General features: G+C 40.4%; 1 protein-coding gene across 1 annotated transcript in view; it reads right to left on the reverse strand.

Moving 5' to 3' along the window:
• dlgap3 (discs, large (Drosophila) homolog-associated protein 3) overlaps window positions 1-27,401 on the reverse strand; it is a 141,483-nt gene that overhangs the window by 28,688 nt on the left and 85,394 nt on the right. The window lies entirely within an intron of this gene.

Below are 27,401 nucleotides of genomic sequence, written 5' to 3' on the forward strand. Positions count from 1 at the left end.
ACAAACAGAAAGATGAAAACTGTGTTCTGTTACTCCTGGTAATGGGGACACAGCAGGTAAGAAGTGACAGGAATTGAAAATACTATGTTTGTGTGTGAAGTGTGATGCTCTAAAGGTTTGATGTGACTTGACACTTGAAAGCAAAAATGTCTAATAATTAATATTTAAATCCCACGTTTTGACCTTGTAAAATCCCTGAACAATGAACAAGACTAAGCAGGCATTCAGATGAAAGTCCCGTTAAAGTAACAGATTCATGTTTATAAAGGCATTTCAGATAACAAAACACTGCACAATGGTTTGTATTACTACTCACAGGCAGGATTTTACAAGTCTGGAATGTTATCACGGCAGCAATTATCTTATCAGTAACAGTAGAAATATGGCGTTCATGTTACAAAATAATGTACCGGGAATGTGTGCTTGCAATTGCGTGTATGTGATTGGCCAGCACAGCGCCTTGATGACGTCAAGTTTCATTGTGGCAAAAGTTGAGCCAGGTTCAACTTTTTTGCCGTACGAACAAGCCTTAAAGTTCACAGCCATGCTAGCAGCTATGAGGCCTTAAATAGGCACAGCATTGCTTGGAGCTAAATGGTAACATTGCTATGCTAACAAGCTCACAATGGGCCTTTTTAATGGAAGATATTTTGACTTGTAGCAGGGTGTAAATAATAAAAACTAATGATGGCTGAATTCCATTTAGCTACTTTGATTTTAGGGTCCTGGTATCGTGCACACTGGCTCACTGTCACTCTCACTGGGACACTTGAATAGAACAGAGCCATTGGTAGCGTAGTCTATATGCACGACATTCCTCTTCCGGGATTGCTCCGGTGCCGCCGGAAATTCCGCCGGATGTCCCGCTTTTCGGCTGGATGTCCGTTTCCCTCCGCTTTCTTTGTGTTGTAATTTTAAAGGTGCTCTAAGCGATGTTGGGGGACGGCACTTCTTGTTGACGTTCAAAGTATTTTCAAACAAAACGAGGCTAGCTCGCCCCTCCCTCCTCCTCATCCTGTCCCTTCTCCCTCCCTTCCATGCTTCCGCGCACTAACCCCCAAACCCCCACCCCCAAATCCTTCTTGTCGGTTATTGGCTGGAACACTGGAAGACTTGCTATGTTTGGTGGTGCAGGTTGGCGCAGTTTGTTTTTGTTGGCGTTTGCGGAGCCTGGGCTGTCTACAGAGACTGCGTTTTTTTTACAGTGTGTTCAGGGGACAGGCAGCTAGCGGATAGTGAGGAGATGTTTGCTGTATGTGACAAAAAATTTTGTAGCCTAAAAAATGTGTGACATCGCTTAGAGCACCTTTAAACTCCAGTTGATTTATGAGGACTATGGTTAACTGCTCCTCAGATCTCTGCAGGGTAAATCCAGACAGCTAGCTAGAATATCTGTCCAATCAGAGTTTTCTGTTGCACGACTAAAACAACTTTTGAACGTACACACGTTCCACCAAAACAAGTTCCTTCCAGAGGCTATTTTGCAGCGGCACCGTTGCCCAAGACAATTGTGATTGGTTTAAAGAAATGCCAATAAATCAGAGCAAGTTTTTCTCCCATGCCAGAATGCTGTGTGGACTAGCCAGACCCTGGCAATGCGAGACTATTGGTAGTGTAATCAGTGACACCTGTGCTTTTAGTGTTGCCAACTCTTTTCCAAGTGCGAGTACTAGCTCCAAAAGTTGCTAAGAGTCGGCAGATGACGTCATACGTCATTGCGTGTCATTTATATAAAGCTTAGCGGTTGTGTCAAGGCATGAGGAGAAGGAGAGACCATGTGCTTTTGGCAGAAGAGCCGTTAAATGTCTCAATAATGCAGTTATCTAATCAACCAATCACATGGCAGGTGCTTCAATGCATTTAGGGGTGTGGTCCAGGTCTAGACAATCTCCTGAACTCCAATCTGAATGTCAGAATAGGAAAGAAAGGTGATCTAAGCAACTTTGAGTGTGGCATGGTTGTTGGTGCCAGACGGGCTGGTCTGAGTATTTCACAATCTGCTCAGTTCCTGGGATTTTCACGCACAACCATTTCTAGGGTTTACAAAGAATGGTCTGAAAAAAGGAAAAACATCCAGTATGCTGCAGTCCTGGGGGGCCAAAATGCCTTGTTGATGCTAGAGGTCAGAGGAGAATGGGCCGAGTGATTCCAGCTGATAGAAGATCAACTTTGACTCAAATAACCACTTGCCACAACACACACAGCATTGAGGCGGATGGGCTACACCAGCAGAAGACCCCACCCGGTACCACTCATTTCCACTAAAAATAGCAAAATGAGGCTACAATTTGCACAAGCACACCAAAATTGGACAGTTGAAGACTGGAAAAATGTTGCCTGGTCTGATGAGTCTCGATTTCTGTTGAGACATTCAGATGGTAGAGTCAGAATTTGGCGTAAATGGAATGAGAACATGGATCCGTCATGTCTTGTTACCACTGGGCAGGCTGGTGGTGGTATCATGGTGTTGGGAATGCTATCCTATTTATATGGGCCAACATTTTTCCCTGATGGTAAATTTATCACTAGTCGCTTTTTAGAAATGATGCTGTAAGAGGGTCTGAAAAGTCGCTAAATCTAGAGAGAAAGTCGCCGTGTTGACTGATATTGCTTTCCCTAGAGCCACGCCGCAGCTACATGCCGGCCTTGCGTAGCCACACACCTTCAACGTTTAATTTGTAGGAGTAATCGTCGACAGGCCTTGGTCTCAATCACGCAAAAAGAAAAACTTCCGTGTTCAAAGACCGACCCTCAAACACTTTACACTTGGACTAGTCCCAACATGTTTTTAAACAGCTCTTGATGTGAGCATGCATCATTCGGTCTCAGGTGTTAGGAAAAAGATTGAATAGTCTCCACCGACACAATAACTCCTCGACAACAGTTTGTACGACTGTCACCAAGAATACTCCGTTTCTCATTTACAAGCCTCCAAAACATTCAAGCAATACTTAGATTTATTTATTTTTGCTTTAAGTCGAGAGGAGCAATGTATGTAATTCCATTATTGCGTCGCTTATGTGCTGCACTGCCAGACAAAAGTAATCTATTGACTCTAGTGGCTGTCTGTGCTCTTTTTTTTTGTCAAGATTATGTCAGAGAAAGGAAAACGAGTGTGAGAGAGCTAAGGAAGGAGGAATAGCAAAAGAAGAAAAAGAAAGCCTTAAAATGCAGCCGGTGCAGCTGTATGCCACATGAATGTATAATTTTGTTCACTCAATTCATATTCAGCACAGAGCACTGAACACTTCTATTAGCCTAATTTTATCCAAATTAAATTAACTGAAGGTAATTTCATTTCTGTAATAGCATCTAATAGGAATGCACACTGCCATGTAGCATTACAACTGCTATACCTGCAAAAAGACAGATAGTCACCCAACACTGGCGACATCTGACATTTGAAAATCACGCAAACATGCTTTCAAATTTCATAAATTGGAGTTTTGGTTTATAGCCGCCTACAAACTCAACACAGTGAAAAGTCAGCAGTGTTAGAAATGAAAAGGTCTTCTCATTCATTTCAGTCACCATTCATAGTTAAGAATCAATGAGAATTGCTCACAAAAAAATGAGGGAGAGAGAGCTATAAAAAGAGTGACATTCAGGAGTCATTTATTGAGGATGCAGACAAAAGAATAAGTATCGCAAAGGAGGAGAAGTGAAAAAGTACTCTGCCATTGTTCCCCGTCTCATTACGGAGTACAAAATCAGGCAATCTAACCAGACAAAACAATGAGACCGCACTAGAGCGAGAATGAAAAGAAGCAGGAAAACAGGAGATAATGAAGACTTCATTAATCAGTGCTGATGCAAGCCCTCATTTATAATGCCATTGTTGAAACCAATACAAATTCCACTGCTGAAATGTCCTTAAAAATGCCTGATTGTGGAAAGTTTCCCACTTGCTGTCACACTGAAAGAAGGCATTTGCCAAAACAGGAATCCCAAAAAAATCTTTACACGCTCACACAGCGGCCTCGGGCCAAATTTACAGGTGTTATGTCTATGTTAGATTTCCAATCAATTCAATGGGGTAGAACAGGAGGATTTGAATGCAGGAGCGAAGGGAACGACAGTGTCTCTCTGCTGTTAGTGGCTCACTGTGTCTTTGATTTTTATAGCAATCAAAACTGCCGGTACAATAAAATGTTAGTGAGATTAAATTGTCAGACATGATGAAAGTGAGTCTGCAGATGTAATGAAATTGTCAAAGAAAAGATCAGGGAAAGTGGCAGGTTTTACCCGGGTTATGGAGAATGAATTTTGCAAGAAAGCTCATTTTGTTTTTGTGTGCGGCGACTAAGAACAATCGAGAAAGAAAGATATTCCTATGCAGTGATACAGTAAACATGTAAAAGAATAAATATATTACACTTTATAAAGCATCAATTCATGCTTTTTTTCGTATCTTCCTTAGACTGTCCTCAATGCCATACTTAAAAAGGTTGGTCATTTGCATCCACAATAGAATGACGTGCTAAAACTAAGACATACACATGCTACAATATAAGCTGTTGCTTTTACCCAATAAACCAACAGTATTCCAAAAATGCATGCCTTTTTCAAAAAGGACACAGTCGCTTCCCACTGCGATGCTCCATTACTTTGACATATTCTGTGCTGGTGGCTTGTATCACGTCCCGACAGTGACAGTTACATTAACAGGATTGTGTTATCTAGAGGATGTCTGCTTGTAACCACTGGAGTCAGTAGTGCTGAGTGGTAGAAACAGTAAGCTGTTAAAATCTTGTTTGTTTGCTTTTCAGGATGAAATTTGCTGTTCGTTTTTTTTTTTTTTTTAGCTCAGAAATAGTTTTTGTCAAGTTTAAGCAGCTTTTATATATAATATCTGATCATATCTCTCTGTTAATGAACACAATTTTTAAGGCTAGGTTCACCTTTTTTCAAGTCTGTTTTAAGACAACACTCACATGCAAAGACATCACTTCCCAATGTGTGACAAAAACCACAGTTCTGTGCAAAAGTACATTTACTACGCTACTATGAGGCTTCAGCATTCCGTCTTAAGCTGCTTACACACCAACCAGACCGTTGACAGAAAAGCCAGTCGAAATGATCAGTCTCCCCGAGTTGGTCCAAAAAGTGCCACAGAACACACCAAAAAGACGAGACGTAATACGTCTCCATAACAGCAGGCGGCGCTAATCTGTATTGTTGCCCAAAAAATGAAAACCGGCAGCTGATTGGACGAACGCGTCACATGGGTTTGTTTTCTCCGGAAACTCAAAGCCAGACTGTCATGGCGGCCGTTCAGAATACGATCTCATATTGTACTAAAATAGTTCACCGAAACGTGTTTCTGAAAACATTTTAAGCGAGAAATAGGCCATGCAGTTGCTGAATCGGTCTTAATTTCAGATCGACAAAGGTCAGTTTGAAAGATTTTCGTCAGATTTTGAGAGACTCTAGTCACCTCATTCCGCTCGCCATTTCTGGGTGAGTCCCGACTGCCCTGCCGCCGACTGAACATGTCAGGTCGGCCAAAATGAACGCCGACAGCCCCCCAGAATGACGACGGCACGGGACACACCGAACAGATTCTAGTCACTGACCTCGCCAGACTGTCCAACGGTCGATAATCTCCTTGGTGTGTCAGCACCTTTAGTCAAATCAAGTGGATATCTTCCAAAGTTACTAGGTCAAGTAAATGGGCATGTGAGTATATTGTTTGAAGAAAGACTTGAACAAATGTGAACCTGTCTTAATTTACTGTAGGCTATTGGCTAAAGCTCAGGCAAAAAAGCAAACATTACCACAGCTTAGCTGTGACAGCTATAACACACTCTTAACTCTCCAAAGTTTTAGAAATAGCTGTCTAGCTCCCATAAGTAATGATTTTGTTTGTTTGTTTCTGTATGTTTTTGCCCTCTTCCTGTTTTATTTTGATACTAACCATCTTGTCTAGTCTCAGGACACTTCACGTCTTCAAGTGTTCGTCTGCCTTCCCGCCATGTGTGATTACTGCCCCTCCCCTATGTCCAATTGTCTCCCCTGTGTCTGTGTATATACCTGCCATTTTCCTCAGTGCTGTACTGTTTGTGCCTGTTTTCCTTGTGTGCTTCTAGTGTTTTTTTTTTTTTTTTTTTTTTTAACCTTGCTTTGTCTTCTGGTTTTTGAGCTCTGTCTCTGAGTTTTGGTACTTTCGCCTGTGTGTTCTTATACAGTTTGTGAATAAACTGTTTGGACTTTGACTCCTGAGAACGTGTTGACTGCAAGTTAGGCTGGGCGATATGGAGAAAATCAAATATCACGATATCTTTGACCAAATACCTCAATATTGATACCGCAACGATATTGGTGCTTTCACAAAATATTTAAACAATGAGATTTCTGATAAATAATCCTCAGTAATGTGGATATAATGACTAAGTGGGTAAAGGCAAATAACAGAACAGCTAGAACAGTCTGGTAAGTTCAAAAAATGACATCACTTTACTGTAATGCAGCCTTTAAAACCAGAAAAAGACAACACTTATGCCATATTACGATATCCAAAATCTAAGACGATATCTAGTCTCATATCACGATATCGATATGATATCGATATATTGCCCAGCTCTAACTGCAAGTAATGAGGATTGTGCTTTTTGGTATCAGTACGTAGTTTAACAAAGGAGTATTCTCCCAATTTAATATTCCACATCCATTCAATTAGAAAAACTAACAGACAGATAAAAAAAAACAGTCAAAACCAAAGTAGCAGAGGCTGAGATATCCTGACTTTTAGTCCCTATTATGGGTCAAGCTCCAGAAACACTGGATCCTACACTTCCCAAATGCAACTGAAAAGCCAACTCGCTAGTTGGTTAATGCCCATGTCATTCAAGCTCCAAACTCCCAGCTAAGTAAAAGGCTGTGTTAAATATGACTGTTTACACAGGCTCAATTGGACGCCCCATGCATGTAAATTCAAACTGGTGCGTAAAATCAGTGGAGCTCCATTTAAATGTGAGCTGTGCAATTCTTTCCTGACTTGAATGAAATCAGCTTGCAAGGTCAAGGGGTCACCGATTTAAATGCAGTGGTTACCTCATTAAGAATAAAACATCTAATTGATAAATACTAATTATCTGAGAAAGAATAGGCTGGGTGTAATGATGCAATCTGGTCGCATGCTCACTTGATAAATGAGGTCTGTTGCTGCTTCACTAAGAAGTTGTGTTCTTGTAGAGCAAACTTCAGATCCACAGATAATCAGGATCATGGAAGTAGTGGAGTGGAGAGGGAAACGCTAACGAGTGCTAATCAGGAGAGAACTCATGGAAACAGCCACTTGATTACCTGTCTGACTTGCAGCAATGGAAGACATTAGATTGGTGTGTTTCCAACAGTAAAACTGCAGTGTGTATGGGAGTGTATGTGTAATTCTTTTGCGCTCCATCTCTGCCTGTTTTGTTATTAAGGGACTTATCTTTTTCACACAGCTTCACAGGCCTGTGTGTGTGTGTGTTTGTGTGTGCGGGCATGTGCCATTGAGCTAGCAAGGATGGTCTGTCTATCACCCATCAATGGAGACAATAGAAGACAGCCATGAGTCCTCAGAGAAATATTCATAATCAGTGAGAAACACAGAGAGTTGGGATGACTCAGATGGACACGCTTAGCAAAACTTTCGGAGGAATTTTGGATCTCTGGTGAGTTGGAGACGGAATGACTGACAAGCCATCTGTGGGAAACAGAGGAGCTAGACAGCTTCAGCTGAGAAAGCCATCCTACACAGAGGGAGAAGCTATAATCAGAAAAACAGTGGAGGGTAAATCCAACTTAACTCAAATTTAAACATTTGTCCCATCTGCTGCGGATATCTTTATAATGGAATCACATTTTTTTTTTATTCAGGAAAACTTTATATATATATATATATATATATATATATATATATATATATATATATATATATATATATATATATATAAAATTCTGATCTTTCTAAATAAAATAACAAGGGGGGGGGGGCGCGATATTTGTTAAAGGCAAAATATGTGTCAAACCATTCTAAAATAAAGTATTTTGGTGCTGCAGAGACATCCCAGCCTACAAATCGTATCCTGCAGACTAAAGAAAAAATCTTTGTTTGGTACATTTTTTCAATGAAAACGAGTGATACAAAAATGATAATTCCCTCCAATATCGTGAATCATATCGCAATATCAGTCAAAATAATCGCAATTGGATATCTTCCTAATATCGTGCAGCCCTAGTGCTGAGCACCAAAGATTTGACCAAAATTAAAAGGTAAGAACCTTTGCAGGAACCCACTCTAAGGACATAGTAATGCTTACTCACAATGTTCAATATGAGTTATTGTACAACTTTGATGCAGTTGAACTGAGATTTTTGGTTCTGTAGCTTAGCCACCTTTCAAATGTTTGTCAAATTCCTGGCTGGAAAACTAGCTGGACATCTGCCATTTGGTCCAAGAAGTAGGCAGGGTGGGAGAAGGATTATACAAATCCAATAAGGAAGGATCGCACAAGCGGTTGGGAGTGCGAATGGGTTGCACAAGCATTTAGCTTTTTATTTGTACTGAAAAGCCATTAAAAAACAGTAGTCATTAATAATTCTGTCAATATTTAAACCACTTGTAATTCATGTAATCCCATTGTTGAACCCCAGAACCACAAAGCAATTTAGTTTTAATACAGTGGTAAATGGAACTACTCATATGTGTTTTCAACAGCGGTGATTCCTTTACAGGTCCAAGTGGTCCAACTTTTTAATAGAAGTGATTCTGCAAAGCACTGTTTAGTCTACGGAGTCATATTTTAGGATAATACTAAGAGATGTCAGAGCTTTCCGAGGGTGAATGTAAAAATGTTCTCACATGAGAACCACTTGTCTTACAGCAGACCTTCTCTTTTAACCAATAAACCACTCTGACTGTACTTTACAGTGATTTCAGAACAGCTGAGAGGTGCTGTTTGGCTGTAATTGCACTGCCTCATATGGGTTTTATAAAATAGTGGCAACACACCACCATGTTTCATTTTCTAAATTTTCATGAATCTAAATTTTCTTTGAAGCTGCACTATCAATACTTTTCATATTAACAATAGATCAAATATGTGTGTGGTCGCTAATAATGACAAACCTTCAGGAAGATACCACCTAACTGTGGGGTTCCTCCTCAAGTCTATCAGGCATTTTAGCTGCTTTCGACTAATTGTTTTGGTTTTCTAGTCCACAAACTTCGCTTTCATCAATGTAATTTCCACCTTTCCAACGAAAAAGGTCAGATAAACCCACTATACCCCACTTGCCCAGCACCAAACATTTAGCGGCAAGCTTTGATTATAGTTGAGCATCTACAAGCTAAATAGCCTCTCAGAAGTTGGTGGAGACCAAAACCGAGCTAAAGAGAGACTGCATATTAGAATTACATTTGTCAGGTGGTCAGAAACCCAACTCCTAATAAATGCTAATGTTGTTCCGTGTTTGCTAAGCGGCAATTGTTTGCTAACCACGACAACTTAAAAAAGTGATAATACGTCAGATGTTTTTAGCTTGTGCCGCTGCCCCCTATTAGCCACCGAAAAGCAAAAATTCAATTCATGCGGCTTTAAAGACATCATCATAAATCATCACAAATATGATTTCCAGTGTGATACACTGTTCATTTTACTTTTGTCAAAAATCTGTGACTTGGTGAAAATGACAATAACCTTACGTAAAGAAAGGTCATATGCCACTGTTCCAATGCATGGCATGTTACGGCTCTACTCAACTTGACTCCATTACCAATAGCTGTGGGTAGTACCTGGTACTTTTTTTGGTACCACCTTGGTTGAGGTTCCATGCAAGCTGTGCTAATACTAGAAGGTGGAGTTAAAACACTGCAGACAAGTTATTGGTCAGAGAGAATCGTCACTCGCGCAACACAGACATCCAAACCCGCTATTTTTAAATAGCCAAGCTACAGTCAATAGCGACTGCAATGTAGTTAATCACATGCCCCCAGATTTAAAAACAGTTTGGTACACTACAGGGTGCATTATGAACACTATGCGTATTGAAAAATTGACTTGAGTCGAGCCAAAACATGCATTGGAAATGAGGCAATAAGCTTTGCACCGCGTAAGTTTGATCGCTTGAGTTTAAATATTTTCATATACGAGAATGAAGCAAAGTTTGCGTTGCGTCATTTTCTTCGTCCTTGCTGCAAATTTGGGTCTTTGCTTTGACTTTGTATGTAATCACACTGATTAATTTGCTTGAAGCGTGGGCAGTGTGAACACAGCATTTGGGCTCGGTCACACATACACGAAATTAACAGTGGCGATTAACTGCCTCCTGTTCACTTCCATTCTATGCCATCGAAGGGGTGAATAAAATTTGCTTCCAGTGGCAAAGCAAATATGCGTGGAGTTTAACTTTGAACTTGGACCGGTAGCAAAACAGTAGCTGTGTTCAAAACCGTTCCCTATCACGGAAATAGCGCACTATATAGTGTGTTCACCATTTTGTAGTGGTGTTCAAATTCTCCGCCGTTTCATTCACTATATAGTCCACTATAAAATACCCACAATGCACAGCTAATTTGAGTGTACACATAATGTACCCTACTTTTTTACCCCCGTACACCACAATGCAACGCATCCGGTTTTCCCGGAGGAGAAGAAGTCCCTGTGAAAAATGAAAAGGAAAAATAGAGCGGACTTTCGTTTCTAACCAGTTGAAATGCAACATGTAACATATGTACAACCTTTTACTTTCCTCCTGGGTGCTCGGTTGTTTCAGGGATGTATTAGAAGTATTTTGGTTTCGGTTTGTTTACATGATGCTGGGCACTCCCGCCTCCGTCACACAAACAACGGGCTCATCTCCTGACGCAAGTCACGCCACGATAAGTTTTCAGTGAGCGTCCGCAATCTTGTTTGGTCGTTCCCTATATAGTTCACTATTTAATAAACACTATATAGGGAATAGTGAGTGAGTGAGTGAACGAGGGAGGGAGTGTGTGGTTGACTCCACTTGGCTGCAGTTTTCTGATTGAGCCAAGATGGAGGAGATGTTGACTGTTGCTGTGTCTAACCAGCCGGTATTGGCTGCCTTATGAATTTAAGCAGGAAGATGGTGTTATTTCGTCTTTCAAACGTTTTGCTTTGATGGGTTATTGTTCAGCTTATCACCGTTACTGAACTGTGTCCTAACAGCATTGTTGCAAAGCTAAGTTATTAATGACATAATGTAGATGTTTTACAATGTATTTGATTTAACATTCATGAGTATGAGTAATTAAAAACCCAGAATAACAACTGGTTAAATAAAAATATGAAGCAGGTGTCTCTTCTGGAAAAAAGCCCGGAACCACTGACTTGTGAACTGAGAAAACTGAAAAAAAACTGAAGCTGTGGGAAGAGAGTGTAGACAAGGTGCAGATGTGTTAAGAAAGCTTGGTGTCAGGTTTACGAGCCTTGTTAGTTCTGCCTCTCACAGGAAGCTGATCTCTCTAATCAGAATAAGCAGCTTGTCAGCACACACTTCTCATCAGCTAATTAATCACAATCAGAAAGGAATCTACAACACATTAGCGTTACCTAGACATCCCACAGATACACTCTCTCACACACACACACACACACACACACACACACACACACACACACACACACACACACACACACAGTGGCTTAACTTAGTCTGACTGGCCATGAAACTGAGTTTTTATTTTATTTATTTTTTACTCAACACACTCTTGTATGTGTACAAGCATCTGCGGTGCAACCTTACTAAGTTTCAAGGGCGCCATGAAAGCAGAACGATTTGGGGGCTCATCGATACTAACCCTTAACGCCCTTAACTTCTGGAGAAAAAAAATCTGGAGTCAATCAAAAAAAAAAAGAATAAAATCACAAAAGCTGAGAATGAGAAAGAGAAGGGGGAGTAAGAGTGGGAGAGAAGAGGTGGAGAGACAGAGCGATTTAAAGAAGCACTGTCAACCACTCGTTCTTTTTCTCGACTCCTTGAGGATCAGAGGAAAGCTTGGTGTCATTCGCCCGTTTGCTCTTTGATGTGTGCCGTGTGAGAGCCGAGGCTCCAAGGCCTTTCATGTCATACTTTGTATTCAAGCATCCCAACCCTGGCGAGAATTACAGTAAGATAGTCATTTAGTTCAAGCTCATCACGCAGCCGATTTGCTTCGTCAGAGGCATTTGGACCGTGCTGATGTTAAGGCTGCGCCCACTTCAACAAAGTACATCGAGCTGTAAATCACAGCACAAAAGACGAAACAGCAAATGGTATCGTATACTTTTATAATGTATTAATTCTCCTGCTCCTGTGCTACGAACTCACAACACTAACCAGTATTCAAAAACACAAAAATAGTTTACTTTGCCCTTTAACTCACCATGCCACATCAATATACAGAATTAAATAGCAGTAACGGGGTACGCAATGATTTCCTGAGCCAAAGTTACATCTTTCCCTGAGCTAATAGATTTAATAAAAAAATAAAAAAAATCAGTTCAGTTCACAATCTTCCACTAATGATCAAGAGCTCTAGACTGTATCACTGGTATGGAATCATCATTGAGCACGGTCTGTTTTAAGCTATGAGAGAGTTGCTTCTGATTGGCTTGTCCGAATCTGAAAGAGGAGGAACATGAGAATGAACATGGAGTGGTCTTTCCACCTTAAAACAAATGGAGGCAACTTAAGTATATTACTACGTCATTTAGATACACACCACTTTGATGTCCTCAGAATCAAAAAGCAAGACCTTCATCTTGGGCTCATCAATTGGCCAAATTAACTCCATTGTGGAAAAGACATACATTTCTTCACCACAGTAGCTTCCATGTACAAAATCAAAACACAATGGGGCATAAAATCAATATGGCTACGTATTTCCTGATTAAAATATGTTGTTATGCACTTGTGCTAAGGATTGATAGTGCTCTAAATTATCCTGCTACCATGTTGGTTTAGCAGAGAGTCACTTGTGGTTGCCCTGGTGTTAAGGATGTTAGAGTGAGAGCAAGTTACGTGAAGTGAAGAATAAACATTCAGTGCAATGACAGACCTTTGGGGAAAGCATTGAAGAGAGATGGAGAGGCATATTTTTAAACACAAGTTGGGGCCCACTTTAGATTGTGTACCACTGATGGGACAAAACAGACTTGTTAAGGACGATATAATCTGCAACACCTGTCCCATGGAAATGAAGTAGGCGGGGAACACAAAGAACATGATTAGCCACCTCATTCATCATCATTACGATTTTGTGGAGAGTATGGTTAATGCCACCACATCTGTATAAGCCTATATTGGATATGGTGCTATTTTAAAGAAAAGCTAAATGTGTGCAGTAGCAGAGGTGTGCGTCATGATCAGCACGAGAATAGGATTTGCTATGTTGACGTTCTGCAGGCTTGAATCAAAGCCTCAAACTCACAGCAGCCATCACTCTATTCAGTGCCAGTTCCACTACGTACTGTACCATTAAAACACTGTTCTCTTTGAATAGACTGGGATACACAGGCTGCACTTCATAGGAACAGCACACACAGGATCAGGTTGTCCTTGATGCTTTGTCAAGCTGGTCAGCGATTCAGAGCCAACACAAAGATACTGCACAATACCTTTATGGAGCTGTGGAACTGTAACGATGAAAGACAGCCAAAGAGCTCCGAGACAACACACTAGAACTCCTGAATTAGACCGTTTCACCAAAAATGAAGTACACTTTTTCGCTTTCCTGACAAAAGTTTAGTTGAGGTGATTGATACCCCTCTCTCATGTCTGTACATTAATAGGAAGATGGAGCTAGAAGGCACCGGCCGGTCCAGTTGCCTCTTCGACAGCTCTGCAACATTTATGCTGAACTGTCTATTTTACAAATATCAGTTATGCTTTATGTGGTTGACATCGGACGGTAATAGCAGGTGGTTATGAGTCGCTCCTCAGGATCGGGAAATCAACTCGCCAGTCTCCTCCTGACTCTGCTAGCCCGGCCGGTTAAGTTTTTTTTAAATGTAAACGTCAGAGTAAACACCGAGGAAAAGGTGAAGATGGCTATCAACTACGATCTATGGCTATGATCCCGACTACGTGGACAAACAAGACCATCTCCGTGTTCATCTCCATCTCTACATCAGAGAGGGCGACCTAGGCAAGTGTGAAGGAATTGAACACCAACTGCGACTTCTCTGCTGGGCGTCCTGCCAGCCAGTGCGCTGGGTGTCCCCCGTGCCACCATGCATGCGTCGGTTTCCAGCGGGACGTGGAGAGCTGTGGTGTCATCCAACCCGGTTACTCTTTTTTTTTTTTTTTTTTATGTGCCGATCTGGCGGACACATTCTGCTTTATGTTGGATCATGCACAAGTTGAAGAAGTGGATAGAATAATATTTCCAAAGAATTTCTAATAAGGGAAGATGTTCCACTCTCTCGATACTTTCGGCTTCTGAACTGGTTGCAGTTCCACTCTGGTTCCACTATAGGGCGCTCACGGGCAAGTGCTGAATGAATGGGACTCTATGAAGACATATCCCCTCAAAATCCACTTTTCTCAGGATATAATTTTTTGTCTAGTAATTTCAATGTTGCATTCGAAAGGGGAGGCAAAGAAAATACACACTGCAGGGTGTTAGATTTTTTTTAAAGTCGCTTTTTTGTTCATTGGCATTTCACTGGAATTGTACATCGTACAATTTCATGTGACATATAAAAATTAATTAATTAAGCTGGCGGTTAGCTTAGTTTAGCATAAAGGCTGTAAGCGGGAGGCCTAACAGCACAATGTTATATCTTGTGTGTTTAATCCATACAAAAAAGGAAGCGTATAACAACAACTAGCTAACAATTAAACTAAGCTAACCGGCTGCTGGCTCCACCCAATTTACCATACAGACGTGAGAATGGTTAGCTAGCCTGGCTCTATACAACAGCTCACTTAGTAAAGCTCTCTAATTTATGTTATATATTGGCTGTTTTAATCCGTACAAAACCTAAAATGTAATCAAAATGACAAATTGTGGTTTTACATGGTGTTGTTTGCTTTTTCTTTGGCTACATGAATTGACTTCATGAAGTCTCCGATGGTTGTCAGGCAACCTTACAGTGATGACAGGCTAGCAGTTTCCCCCTACTAACTCTAAATCTTATTTTTGCGTACAGACATTAGTGCATGTTATCAGTCTTTTCATCTAACTCTCTGCAGGAAAGCCCAAAAAGTTATATACTGTTCCTTTAACTTCATATGACCTACGTATAGTATTTAGGGCCAGTGATAGCCCACATTCTAGCAGAAATGCTTGACCTTTTATTTGCACCAAAATAAAGACAGAAAAAGTCTTTATTTGTGTCTGACCTGCACTTTGTAATCCAGTGGAAAGGTTAGCGAGCAGCAGGCTGACTCATGCTCACAACACACAGAAATACAAACATCCACATGCCTGCATGCTAACAGGGCGCACACGACAGAGCGGGTTGAAAACACCCTGGCCTGACTATCTGAAAAGGTCAAGGGTTGTGGATCAATTCTGACAGGGCCACTGGGATATGGACACAGATGGTGCATAATCTCCCCTCCCCTCTGAATTATGCAGTGACTCTCCCCCTCTCTCCTCTCTGGCCAAAATCACAGCCAAAACATTCATTCAGTCCTAGTTAGATTCCACTAAAAGCCCTTGTTGGTTCACACCCCACTGACACAATAAAGAGAGACAATGCCCAGATCAATCAAAAAACTATTTTAAGAATGATATAAAATATGCAGTTATTTAATTTTTGATGTTTTTTTTTAAATGCTTCTGATGTCTGAAATAAATATTTAACTTGCCAAAAGCAGAAACAAATGCGTTATTATTTATATTATTTTATAATATACTCATTAAATACCAACTGGATTTGTGCCACTGGCGGTGAATATGAGGACGAACCATCATCTCATCTTTTATAGCATAATTACATACTCATATTAAAATCTGAATAATGTCATCCCGGATACTGGATATATAAAGTTTTTTTTAAATTTTAATCGCTGATGGTACAGTTTACTGTTTTAGCACCCCTGTTTCAAACTTTAACACTCCTGTTGTCCTCGGGTCAAATTTGACCTGTTTTCAAACTTTGTATATCAGAAAATTGGGGTTCTTTCAAACCAACCCAAAACAACACGGATGGTTCCATACAACACTTCGCAAGTAAAATGAAGGATCAGTTCACTACTTTTATTGATTTTTGGGTGTTTTATTAAATTTTATAGCATTTGAAAAAAAAAATTGAAATGGCTTTAAAACAGTATCCTGACTACACTTAAACATACGTTCCTCTGATCTTAACTATTACTCCAAATTCATAATTTCAGCTTTTTAACTCAAAAGTTAGATATAATTTCATATACAGTACAGGCCAAAAGTTTGGACACACCTTCTCATTCAATGTGTTTCTTTATTATCATGACCATTTACATTGTAGATTCTCACTGAAGGCATCAAAACTATGAATGAACACATATGGAATTATGTACTTAACAAAAAAGTGTGAAATAACTGAAAACATGTGTTATATTTTAGATTCTTCAAAGTAGCCACCCTTTGCTTTTTTTGATAACTGCAAACCCTTGGTGTTCTCTCAATGAGCTTCATGAGGTAGTCACCTGAAATGGTTTTCACTTCACAGGTGTGCTTTGTCAGGGTTAATTAGTGGAATTTTTTCCCTTATTAATAAAAAAGCAAAGGGTGGCTACTTTGAAGAATCTAAAATATAACACATGTTTTCAGTTATTTCACACTTTTTTGTTAAGTACATAATTCCATATGTTCCATATGTTCATTCATAGTTTTGATGCCTTTAGTGAGAATCTACAATGTAAATAGTCATGAAAATAAAAGGAAACGCATTTGAATGAGAAGGTGTGTCCAAACTTTTGGCCTGTACTGTACATGAAGTTTATTGATGATTAGTTAAAAAAAAGGTGTAAAACTAGTGGTAATGAGGTGTATTGGTGAGGGGGAAAAAAAGCATAAAAAAAAGTGATAAAAACGTTGAAAAAAGCCCCGGAGGACAACTAATTGCATGGTCGACAGGAAGACAACACAAGGGTTAAGAAAGATGTGTTCCCAAATCCAATTTAAACAGCAACAGATCATCGGGACGACAATGTACCTTACCATGCAAATTTAAGTTCTTTCATGTGGCTAAAATGACTATTTCTGCTGTCGCACAGGTAATTTATTCATTGATTACAGTAAAAGGCTTTGATCCAAAGCAAGGTAGAGATTAAACCAAATTTTTTTGGACAAATCTGGGACAGATTTCTGCTGCCTACAAAAGCAGGGACAAAGGGAGGAAGTCCATATCAGCTGTGTTTACTGTAAAATACTCTTTATTTTTGTGGAATACTACATGTAGAGTCCGGCAATTGGTCAAATGGCTGGCAATAATGACACAGTGACATTAACGAGGGAAAACACAAATGCCCACACAAATATGAGAGAGATGTAGACAAAAGGAATAAAAGTGGAAGAGGAGGACACAGGATGAGCTCCACTGCCTTTCAATTACTGTCCCCTCTATTCGTATGCTCCTCCAGCTCTCATCTGAGACAGAGCTGTGAAATTAAATTGCTGAGCACATCTCGATAAACAATGCAACCCTCCACCACTCTGCCAACAGAGGGAAGGCCCAGCACCGTGACAGCGACAACACACCCATGTCAGAGCCTGATAAGTTCAGTAACTATTGGAAAGAAAACAAATCTGGGGGCTTAAATCAAAAGTGCAGTGGAGCAACTGAATGGACCAGCGAGGTGGGAGGTATTGGTGCACTCTATGATTGGTCATGGTTCTGTACTCTGAGACACTTCCCAAATCTGGCCCTGGAAAAATGTGTCTATTCACATTCCCTTGCAATTGTTTGTTGCAACTAACGATTATTTTGTATTGTTTATTAATCGGTGGATTATTTTCTCGATTAATCAATTAGTTGTTTGGTTTATGAAATGTCAGTAAATTGTGAAAAATGTCGATCAGCTTTGCGATGGCAGTCTTGTTTTGTCAGCAACTCAAAGATATCCAGTTGACTGTCAAAAAGGAGTGAAGTTAAGATAGCATCAGAAAAATTCACCTGTCTGGGAATCGTCATTACTAAAAACTAAGCACTATATTCAAAGAAAACTTTCTTCCCCTTTTTAGACAATCTCAAAAATAGAATTCAGTTTTGGAGGACTCTTCCATTATACCTAATGGGTAGGGTGAATACAATTAAGATGGTTTTTCTCCCACAACTACTTTACCTCCTCCAAAACATATCAATATTCCTCTCAAATTCCTACTTTAAAAAGTTAGACTCAAAGGTGCTGTAGGTAGGATTGGGAAGATCCAGGATTTAGCCAAAAAATTTGAACGTCAACAACTTCTCAGTCCCTCCCCACTTTCGCTAAAGCCCAAAACGGTCTCCTAAGCCCCTCCCCCCACAAGGGAGAATGAATGTGTGTGCATGAGCAGTGATTGACATGCATTTAGACACCCTCCTGGCCCTGATTGGTGCATCTGAACAGGGAGCGGTGGATTTTTGCAAATCGCACTACAGGCTGTAGGTGGTGCCAGAGGAACCAGATTTTTTTTAAATGACCTGCTTCATATAGTTCTATTTGAACATAGGGTCAGTTTCAGCAAATATGACAGTTAGTTTTATAAGTCTTACCTACTGCACCTTTAATAGTTCTTCCTTTTGTCTGGAATTATAAATTCCTACACGTATCCATTCCATTGCATCCGTGTTAGATGATACTGCTTTTTTGTCGAACGGCTGGAAATTGAGCAAGAGGACTGTCTGCCATATTCAGTCGGTGCTGTAATTTTATCTCCAACTCCTCTTAACAGAACATGTTACAAGCACAACCCGGTAATATACAACACAAAAAGGATTTGGAAAAAGAATGTCAAAGAACTTTAAACTCAGAGCGATCTCTCTCTGGTTGCCAATATCAGCAAACACTTCCTTCCCTCCTTCTTGTCTAGACATGGTCTTTGATATGTAGAAAGAACTTGGTATTTGTAATGTAGGTGACTTATATATAGAAGGATCATTTGCATCTTTTCATCAGCTACAACAAAAATATGGTTTACCAAAACACCATTTATTCAGATTCTTTGAAGTGAGAAATTATGTAAGAACACATCGTCCTCAGTTTGAGAAAGCAGGGCCAGATAAGTTAGATGACTGCCTAGGTGAGCTAGGGAGGTCAGATCACATAATATCCTGTTAATATGATAAGTTCCAAGAGATAACCAACTACTGCCACTGTTAAAGCGGATTGAGAAAAAGAGCTAGGTCCGAACATACAAAATGGCCGATGGAATGAGAGTTTAGCATAGATCCACAAGTAGTCCATAAACGCACGTCACTGTCTAATACAGTTTAAAATGCTACATAGGCTACATTATTCCCATGAAAGACAGTAGGATATTCCCTGAGCTCTCTCTTCTGTGTGAAAAATGTGACACACATGTTGGTAATTTACTTAATAGTTATGTTCTTTGTTGCAGAATACAAGGTTACTGGAGTGATATCTATAGTTTAGTTTCTGTCTAAGGTGTTAAATATTCAAATTGTCCCAGATCCAGTTTTAGTAATCTTAGGGATATCCAACGAAGCAAAGAAACTGACACTGGCACAACAGCACTTCTTGGCATATGGAATTCTCACTGCAAAAAAGTTTATCCTTTTGAGTTGGAAAAAGAGGGACCAACACTGAAGTTATGGCTCACAGAGATGATGGACACACTCCACCTTGAGAGGATCCAGTTCATCCTTAAGGACAAACTAAAAGACTTTGAGAACATTTGGCAACCTTTGGTATTTTATCTTACAGTATACGCAGAACCTTGATCGCAGTCCGGGGTAAGTTATTGTGGGTACGGATTAGGGCCTCTTGTTTGTTAGTTTTTTTTCCCCCTTCCTTATCTATCCTTAACTTGATTTTTGAAATTAAGCTTCAAAATAAAAATATTTGAAACGAAAAGGAGTGAAGAAACTAGAAAATCTTCACATTTAAGAAGCTGGAATCAGAGAATCTTTAACTTTTTTAATCGGTCATCAAAATAGTTGCCGATTAATTTAATAGTTGACAACTAATCGATTATTGAATATCCGTACCAGTAACCAGTCTAAAAATGACCTTTGGACAGAGTGAAGCTAGCTTTTCCTTGTTATGCTAAGTTAGGCTAACCAACTGACTGTAGCTCCATATTTAACATACAGATATGAGAGTGGTATTAACCATATCATCTAATTCTCAGCTAGAAAGCGAATAAGGGTATTGCTTAAAATGTTAAACTATTCATTTAACAAGTGCAGAAAAGTCCTGGCATCATTGTTGGACTTTTGCAGTATTATTGTATAATAGTTGCAGATGTGAAAAAGAACTTTTGAATTAGTCAACTAACAATCAAACGTGTTTCTCTGAGACAAAGACCTGAATGACCGAAGCAAACAGTTTGATGTTACTCGTGTAAGTAATAGAGTAAAAACTAAGTGAGCTGTGTTACCAATATGCTGAATTTAAACTTGACTAAGATGTGCAGACAAGGTATATGAAGTATTCAGAGTAAAGAGGGCACTTAAAAAAAGAGTGACAGTACCTTTCACTTTGTAAGTATATTGGAAAATCATTTAGACGAATCCGAGTGACACTGAACTTTCACTGGCAGACAAGGCTGTCTGAGATCTGCAGGTTGAATCCTAATGATTGAAGTACAGAAATAGCCAATGTAGCACAAATTGGTCCCTGTAGACATTTATTCTTTAGATTTCACCAGCATGGTGCAAGAAATAATATGTAGAACAATCTCCCTATTGTATAAAGGTGTTTTAAGATTACAATGGCTATGGTTAAAAGGTTGACAAGGATAATTTTCTTTGGGAAGAAAGCTAACACAGCAGAATCTATGTTAATCATAGACTGTATAAAAGAAGTGGACATAGCCACCGTGACGTCACCCATTGGTTTGTGGAGTGCCGAAGCCTCAAGTTTTACATTTTGGCCGTCGACATCTTGGATTTTTGCAGCCAGAAGTGAACATATTTTTAAAAGCGAGTGAAGCTGGTGAAGAATATATTTGGTTGAAAATTAGTAAGAAGAGTCTCAAGCCACCTTGACCTTGCTTTCTCTGTGTCTAAAGGCCTTGGAGTGATAGTGATAAGACTTGTTGGGGGGTGCAGCTGGATCGGAGAAGCGCCCAGTAAATTCATTAACGCAGTATCAAAATTAACTGGCCAGATACGCATAGAGAACAATGGTCTAGTGATGGATCTGCGCGAATTGCGGTGGGAACCGGAGGCCTGGACCAGGTGCACTGATAACGGCACATACATCATTGCAGAAGGAGGAATCTGAAGAAGAATAAAGAGAGAGGGTAATGTGAGGTCGGGCATTCGGACTCCCGGAAAGACTGTTGGCGGTGGGGCGAGAGAGGATTGTCTTGAAGATTCCTTATGCATAAGCTGTAACTACTTGCAATATTGTCACTAAAGATGATTGGCTTCAACTAGAGGACTCCTGTAAATTATTTCTGGCCTACCATTAAACAAACACGAAGGTTAAAGGTACAGCCTGAGACAACTTGAATTAATCCTAAATCGACCCTGGCCACTGGGGCCAGGCCCGAACCAGCACCAGAACCACAAAACCTACACTGGGGAGGAGCGTGGTGTGAATCTGACTGAAAACCGGAGGACACCGCAGTGGTAGTGATTTGTTAATCACAAGGTAGTCACACCCGAAAATGTTTAATGAGGTATTAAATCAAGTGAGAATTAGGGGTATTTTCTTATAAGTCTCGATTTGCCAGACCTTTGCCGAGGAGGGTCAGGCTAGTGCTCTGGTTTATTGGCATTTCTTTAAACCGGAATGGTGGAACATGTTTACAATCAAAAGTTGTTTTAGTCATGTATCAGAAAACTCAGATTGGACAGATAGTCTAGCTAGCTGTCTGGATTTTACCCTGCAGAGATCTGAGGAGCAGTTAACCATAGTCCTCATAAATGCACCGGAGATTAAAATTCCAACACAAAGGAGTTCCTTTTAAAACCATTGGAGTGGCCTCCTACTGGCCATTAGAAAGAATGAAGGTATAAGGCACTTGGCATTGGCTTCACTTTTTAGACCCAGAGGTTGCCGCTTGGTTTTAATGCAGTGTACACATTAAAAAGTAATTTACTATCACGCTCAAGTTTTTGGCCACTTGGGGGCAGTGGAAACAAACTGTGAACACAACAATGACATATTATCACCATTTTGGTTGATATGGTGAATGTGTTAGCGTACAGCAGAGCAACTTTAGCATTCATATGGAGTCATGTTTCTGTCCACCGGACAAATGTAAGTCCAATATTCACTTTCTTTTAGCTCTGTTTTTGGTCACTACCAACTCCTGAAATACCTCCCTGAAATATCTGACTCTTTAGCAAATAAATGCTCCACTATGTTCACCAGCTAGTGGCTAACTTTCTCTGTCATTCAATACAGTTGCTTTTAGCTTATCCCTAAAAACAGTTAGTAGTGAAGTTAGACTAAACTAAAAGCTACAGGCTGCAGGCCACTACAGTCCCCCCTGCGTATTTGTCACCCTGAGGTGAGGCACCGCACGGTCGACAGTCTGCCTGGTCCTGCTTAGCCTCAACCCAACCCCCACCCCCCCCCACCCTGGAGGCCCTTGGGCACCCCTGGGCCTACCAAGCTTCCTCAGGCCCACAGTTGGTGATCTAGTTTTACAAGCTGACACATATGGGATCCCTACATTATTCATACTCCAGGGAGGTGGAGTATTGGAGTCTTACACCATGGTGCCACAGAGGGAAGGGGGGCAGAGGGGGTGTCGCTTCCGAGTTTTCTGCATCATCAACAGAGTGTGCATTAGTGTGTGTGTGTGTGTGCTCATTATTTCTGGATGGAAGGGGCGTTAAACTTTGATATGGGGTTACGTAACATATTAGATGATCCCCATACAGCATCAGATTGTGTATTGTAAACACACACACACACACACACACACACACACACACACACACACACACAGAAAGTTTTGTCGGCTCTCTATCCACATTTTGCACACAAATAATGCAAACACATGCATATATTTGCATGAATGCAATCAGAAAGGAGGAAGCACACACACTTACAGGCAGTGTGGCGGAAAAAAGTGATCAAAATCTACAGGACCTTTGCACGCACAGACACACACACACACACACGCACACACACTCAAATTACTTCTCTGTGCTTGTAGATGAGTGGGCCTCCTGACCAGCAGAGAGGAGCTGGGAGTGAATTTCAAACCATTATCCCTTGCGCTAAAGCGGTTACAGCCGAAACCTGAGAGCCCTCACCGGAGGGAAGAGATGGAGAGACTACAGACGGAGAGAGGGGGATAAGCCAGAGCAATGGAGAGAGTGACTTTAGGACAAATGGAAATGAGGAGAAAACAGATGGGGGAGAAGGTGACGGAGGGATAGAATGACAGGGAAAAACATGGTGATGGAGAGAAGGATTGGAACAACAGCTCTTGACATTTCTCTGCCCCTCTGCATGAGGTGAACTTGGCTGATGGTGTACCTTTCGGGCTTGTTTTTTATTTTCACCTCTCACGCCTCACGCATCCTGTTCTTATCTCACCTCCTCTCCCCTCCCCGTCTTTGCCCTCTCTCTGTTCCATTTTCCTCCATTACTCTGTCACAGGGTGTATGGTTTACTTGGAAAGATGACATCACATTAGTCACACTGTTTAATCAAATGTCATCATTTCACAGAACTCTCTTTCTGTGCGTGTGCACGCGAGAGTGTGTCAGTAGTGTCACTTCCACTCTTGTCAGGAACAGAAGATTTATCCCTATGGGGACTCATCTCACAGCTCTCTGAGAAAATTTGAACAAAGAAAGAGGGGAGAAGGGGTTGGAGAGTGTGTGTATGTGTGGTAAAGTTCAAGAGAGTTAAAAAAAAAAAACAGTTTGAAAGGGGTTAAGGAATGATGTGGGCGAAGTGAGGGGACCAACGAGCAATTATGAAACAAAGGACAAGAAAAAGTAAGGACAAGTGGAGTTGCTGTCTGCAGGAGAGACAAGGACAGGAAGTACGGAGGAGGATGCAGAGCAGCAATGTCCTCCAGAAGTGGGTATGGGGTAGTAGTGGTGCTGGTGGGTGTGAGCCGGGGATAATCCTCGTATCCCATTGTCTTCTGTTTTCAAACCAATTATTGTCATCTGCAGCCCCATGAAAGAGAGTTAATGAGGGGAGCAGAGCTTTGGAGTGTCAGGGCACAGTCAGGGGAACGGAGATAAAAAAAAAAAACAGAGGATGGAGAGAACGAGGGGATATGGGGGAAGAAATGTGGTGGCGATGCAAAGGGATAGAATGTAAAATAAGTGAGATAAAAGATAAAAAGTCAAGTGTCAGGGAGGCAGGGAGTTCAGTGATGCATTTTGTATGCCCAAAACTCTCTTTTCCCTCTGCACTGTCACATACAAATCTTCGTTTTTACCTTCTTCTTTTTCCCTTTGTCACAGAAACTAAACTAAAACTAATTACCAGTGTTAATCTGGTTTTGTTTTTATTTTGTTTTGTTGTACATTTTAACAAAATCAACCAAATGAACTACAAAGAACCATATATCAAATATAATAAAAAAAAAAAAAAAGTCCTGGTACGATAGCTTAAGACAGACACAGGTATTTCCAAAATGACATATATGACCGATGTATTAAACAATGTTGAATTAAACGGTCGCAGTTTCACACGTGGTTAGCTTTGTGAAACAGAACTACTTGGTTAAGTTTAGGAAAAGTTCATGGTTTGGATTAAAATAAGTATATTTCTTATGTAAGTTAAGTTACGCACATAAATATGTTAGATAAGTTAAAATAAGACAAGCTTGACTTTAGCTTTCACATGGGACGTGAAAAGCAGTCTCACGGGCAAAAGACCTGTGTTTGTTTGGCCTATCCATCCACCCTGACCTCCTGCATACGTGGACGTTGTTGCTTATTACGTCACCTGACTTACTCATTAGCTTCCGTCAAAATTTCTACGGCCACTAGAGATTGTAGCCTAACTATAAACATACATTAGGGACTGTTCGTTATTTATTTAAGGGTCCACCGGAGGAGTTTTGGGACCTTTAGCCAAAATAGACATGACCCTCCCCTCGCCAGTAAAATTTTCTCTATGACCCTCCAAAATGATTTGAAAAAAAGGCATGACCCTCCCCCAACAAATTATCAGTACCTTCTGTACTGGTTTGCGCTTGGCAAATAAAAACAGATTCCCATAGTTTTTTTACAGCAATGATAAACGTTACTAAACCTCTGCATTCTCAACTGACACATCCCACTCCTCTGTTATGGTGTGGTGGCCATTTCAGTAGATATACTCACTAACATTGTTGTGGAAACACAATAAGCATGGAAAGTAAATGCACACTTCCTGCATTACTGCAAATACTAAGTTACACCTCTAGTAAACTAGTATTCACATGAAATAAAACAATAAAATATTGAGACCATTCAGCAAAGCACACTGGGTAACATTCAACACACAAACTGGTTGCTATGGACTCGTCACTAGGCTTCCTCCACTTTGCCGTTTAAACAAAGTGGAATAAACATAAAAGTCCAAATCTACACAAAACCCACAATCAATTATTAAGCTGACATCAAATATGGCATTTAGGAAACCTTTATTGCAACCTTGGCACGTTAAGATGTCCAGACTAGCAACAGTCATTTTCGTTTTTTGCATCCTGCTGCTCCCATCGTCAGCCAGGAAATATTTGTTTTTACTAAAGCAGTATATGAAATCACCATTTAGTTGTTTTGTGTTATTTAAGATATTTATAAAATATCTGGTCATGCCAGACGTAATTATTCCACTAATTTTTTAAACAATGCAATTATCCGTTTCAGCCACCAGGGGAGCAGTGCTCCCTGTGCCCCACAGCCAAACTCATGGGTCAGACCCATCTGGTAGCGCAGGAGGGCCGAGACTAAGAGCTACATGGAAAAATATGCTGTTTCATGAATACAAAAGTTGGGAGACCACCCCCTCACCACTGGACTAAAAAATTGTTAGATGACCCTCCCCTCAACAAAGAATAAAAATACATGACCCTCCCCTATTTTCCTCTAGTGGTCCATTCCATAAATACCGAACGGTCCCTTAGTCCAAATGTGCTGCTTGCACAGACTACCTATACGGCCGTTTTTTTTGGTGAGGGCAGTCTGGGTATTCTAGGTGTGTCTGGCTATGCTAGCGATGTTAGTTTAACTGCTGGTCGGGTAGCATAGCTACTTTCAAAATCATATAATGTTTGCAGTAGTAATCTACTTTTTCCAGTATGAAGCAGGGTGGCAAAACCAATGCTTTGTCCCTATATTTTTGAAGAAATACCTTTTCATGTTACTTTTTCTGAATAGCTTGTAGTTTAGCCGGTTACTTTTAATAAGAATGTAGTGTCATTTTAATCTTAATTTGTGTCATTTTACTTATTTTTTTTATTGTATTGTAAAGCAGTTTGTGACATTATGCTCTCGAAAAGTGCTCTGTAAATTAATTTACATACTTGCTTACTTGCCTACTTCCCAGTGACGAAGAGCATGTAGCTTCACTAGCTACAGTTTGAAATTAGCTTCCCAACCCTTGACATCCCCGAAGAGCAGTTTGTTTTCAGGTCATTTACAGTGACCTGAGGAGCCTATATGTTCTGAAACAATATGGTTAAAGTATCCACATTTGTTTTGGTTGTCCAAAGGTTTATGTTGAAGTGGCTTTTAAATGAGATGAGAGATTAAATGTCATTTCTACCTGATCTTGATCTCATTTTTTAAAAATGTTAATGGCGCTGTCCTTTATGCAGGAGGACGTCCATCACTGAATCACTCAATCTGTATGTCTGTTCTGCAATCATGATTTAATGTGTCTACAATATGTACTGGGTCTGTTTATTTCCATACCTGTATAATATGCACTCGTCCTCTCAGTCTTGTCTGTATCTTGCCAATAAACCAGAGCACGTTTTTCTCCCATCCCTGAATGCTGTGTGGACTAGCCAGACCCTCCGCCGCAGCGCTGTGGAGGAAGGTCTGGCAAAGCGAGACTACTTTGGAATCAACAGTAAGAGATGACCGGAAATGAGGGGAGACAGATGAGGAATGACATGCAATTAAGGTCAACAAGCAGGTTATGTAATCATTTCATTGTTCATCTTTATATTCTTTATAAGTTTGTTACTTCCTTTTGAGATGTCGCTGCAGTAGATGGGAAGTGTACTTATGCACCTAAAGTGAGTAAGCAGTGACGCCAGCTTATATTTATGTCTGTGCGTAGTTTAAAGAACTACAGTATATTGCAACACTTAATGCTCACTTTGTGTGTGTGTG

Source organism: Perca fluviatilis, chromosome 13 (genome assembly GCF_010015445.1).
Source record: "Perca fluviatilis chromosome 13, GENO_Pfluv_1.0, whole genome shotgun sequence".
In the NCBI taxonomy this organism is placed as follows: domain Eukaryota; kingdom Metazoa; phylum Chordata; class Actinopteri; order Perciformes; family Percidae; genus Perca; species Perca fluviatilis.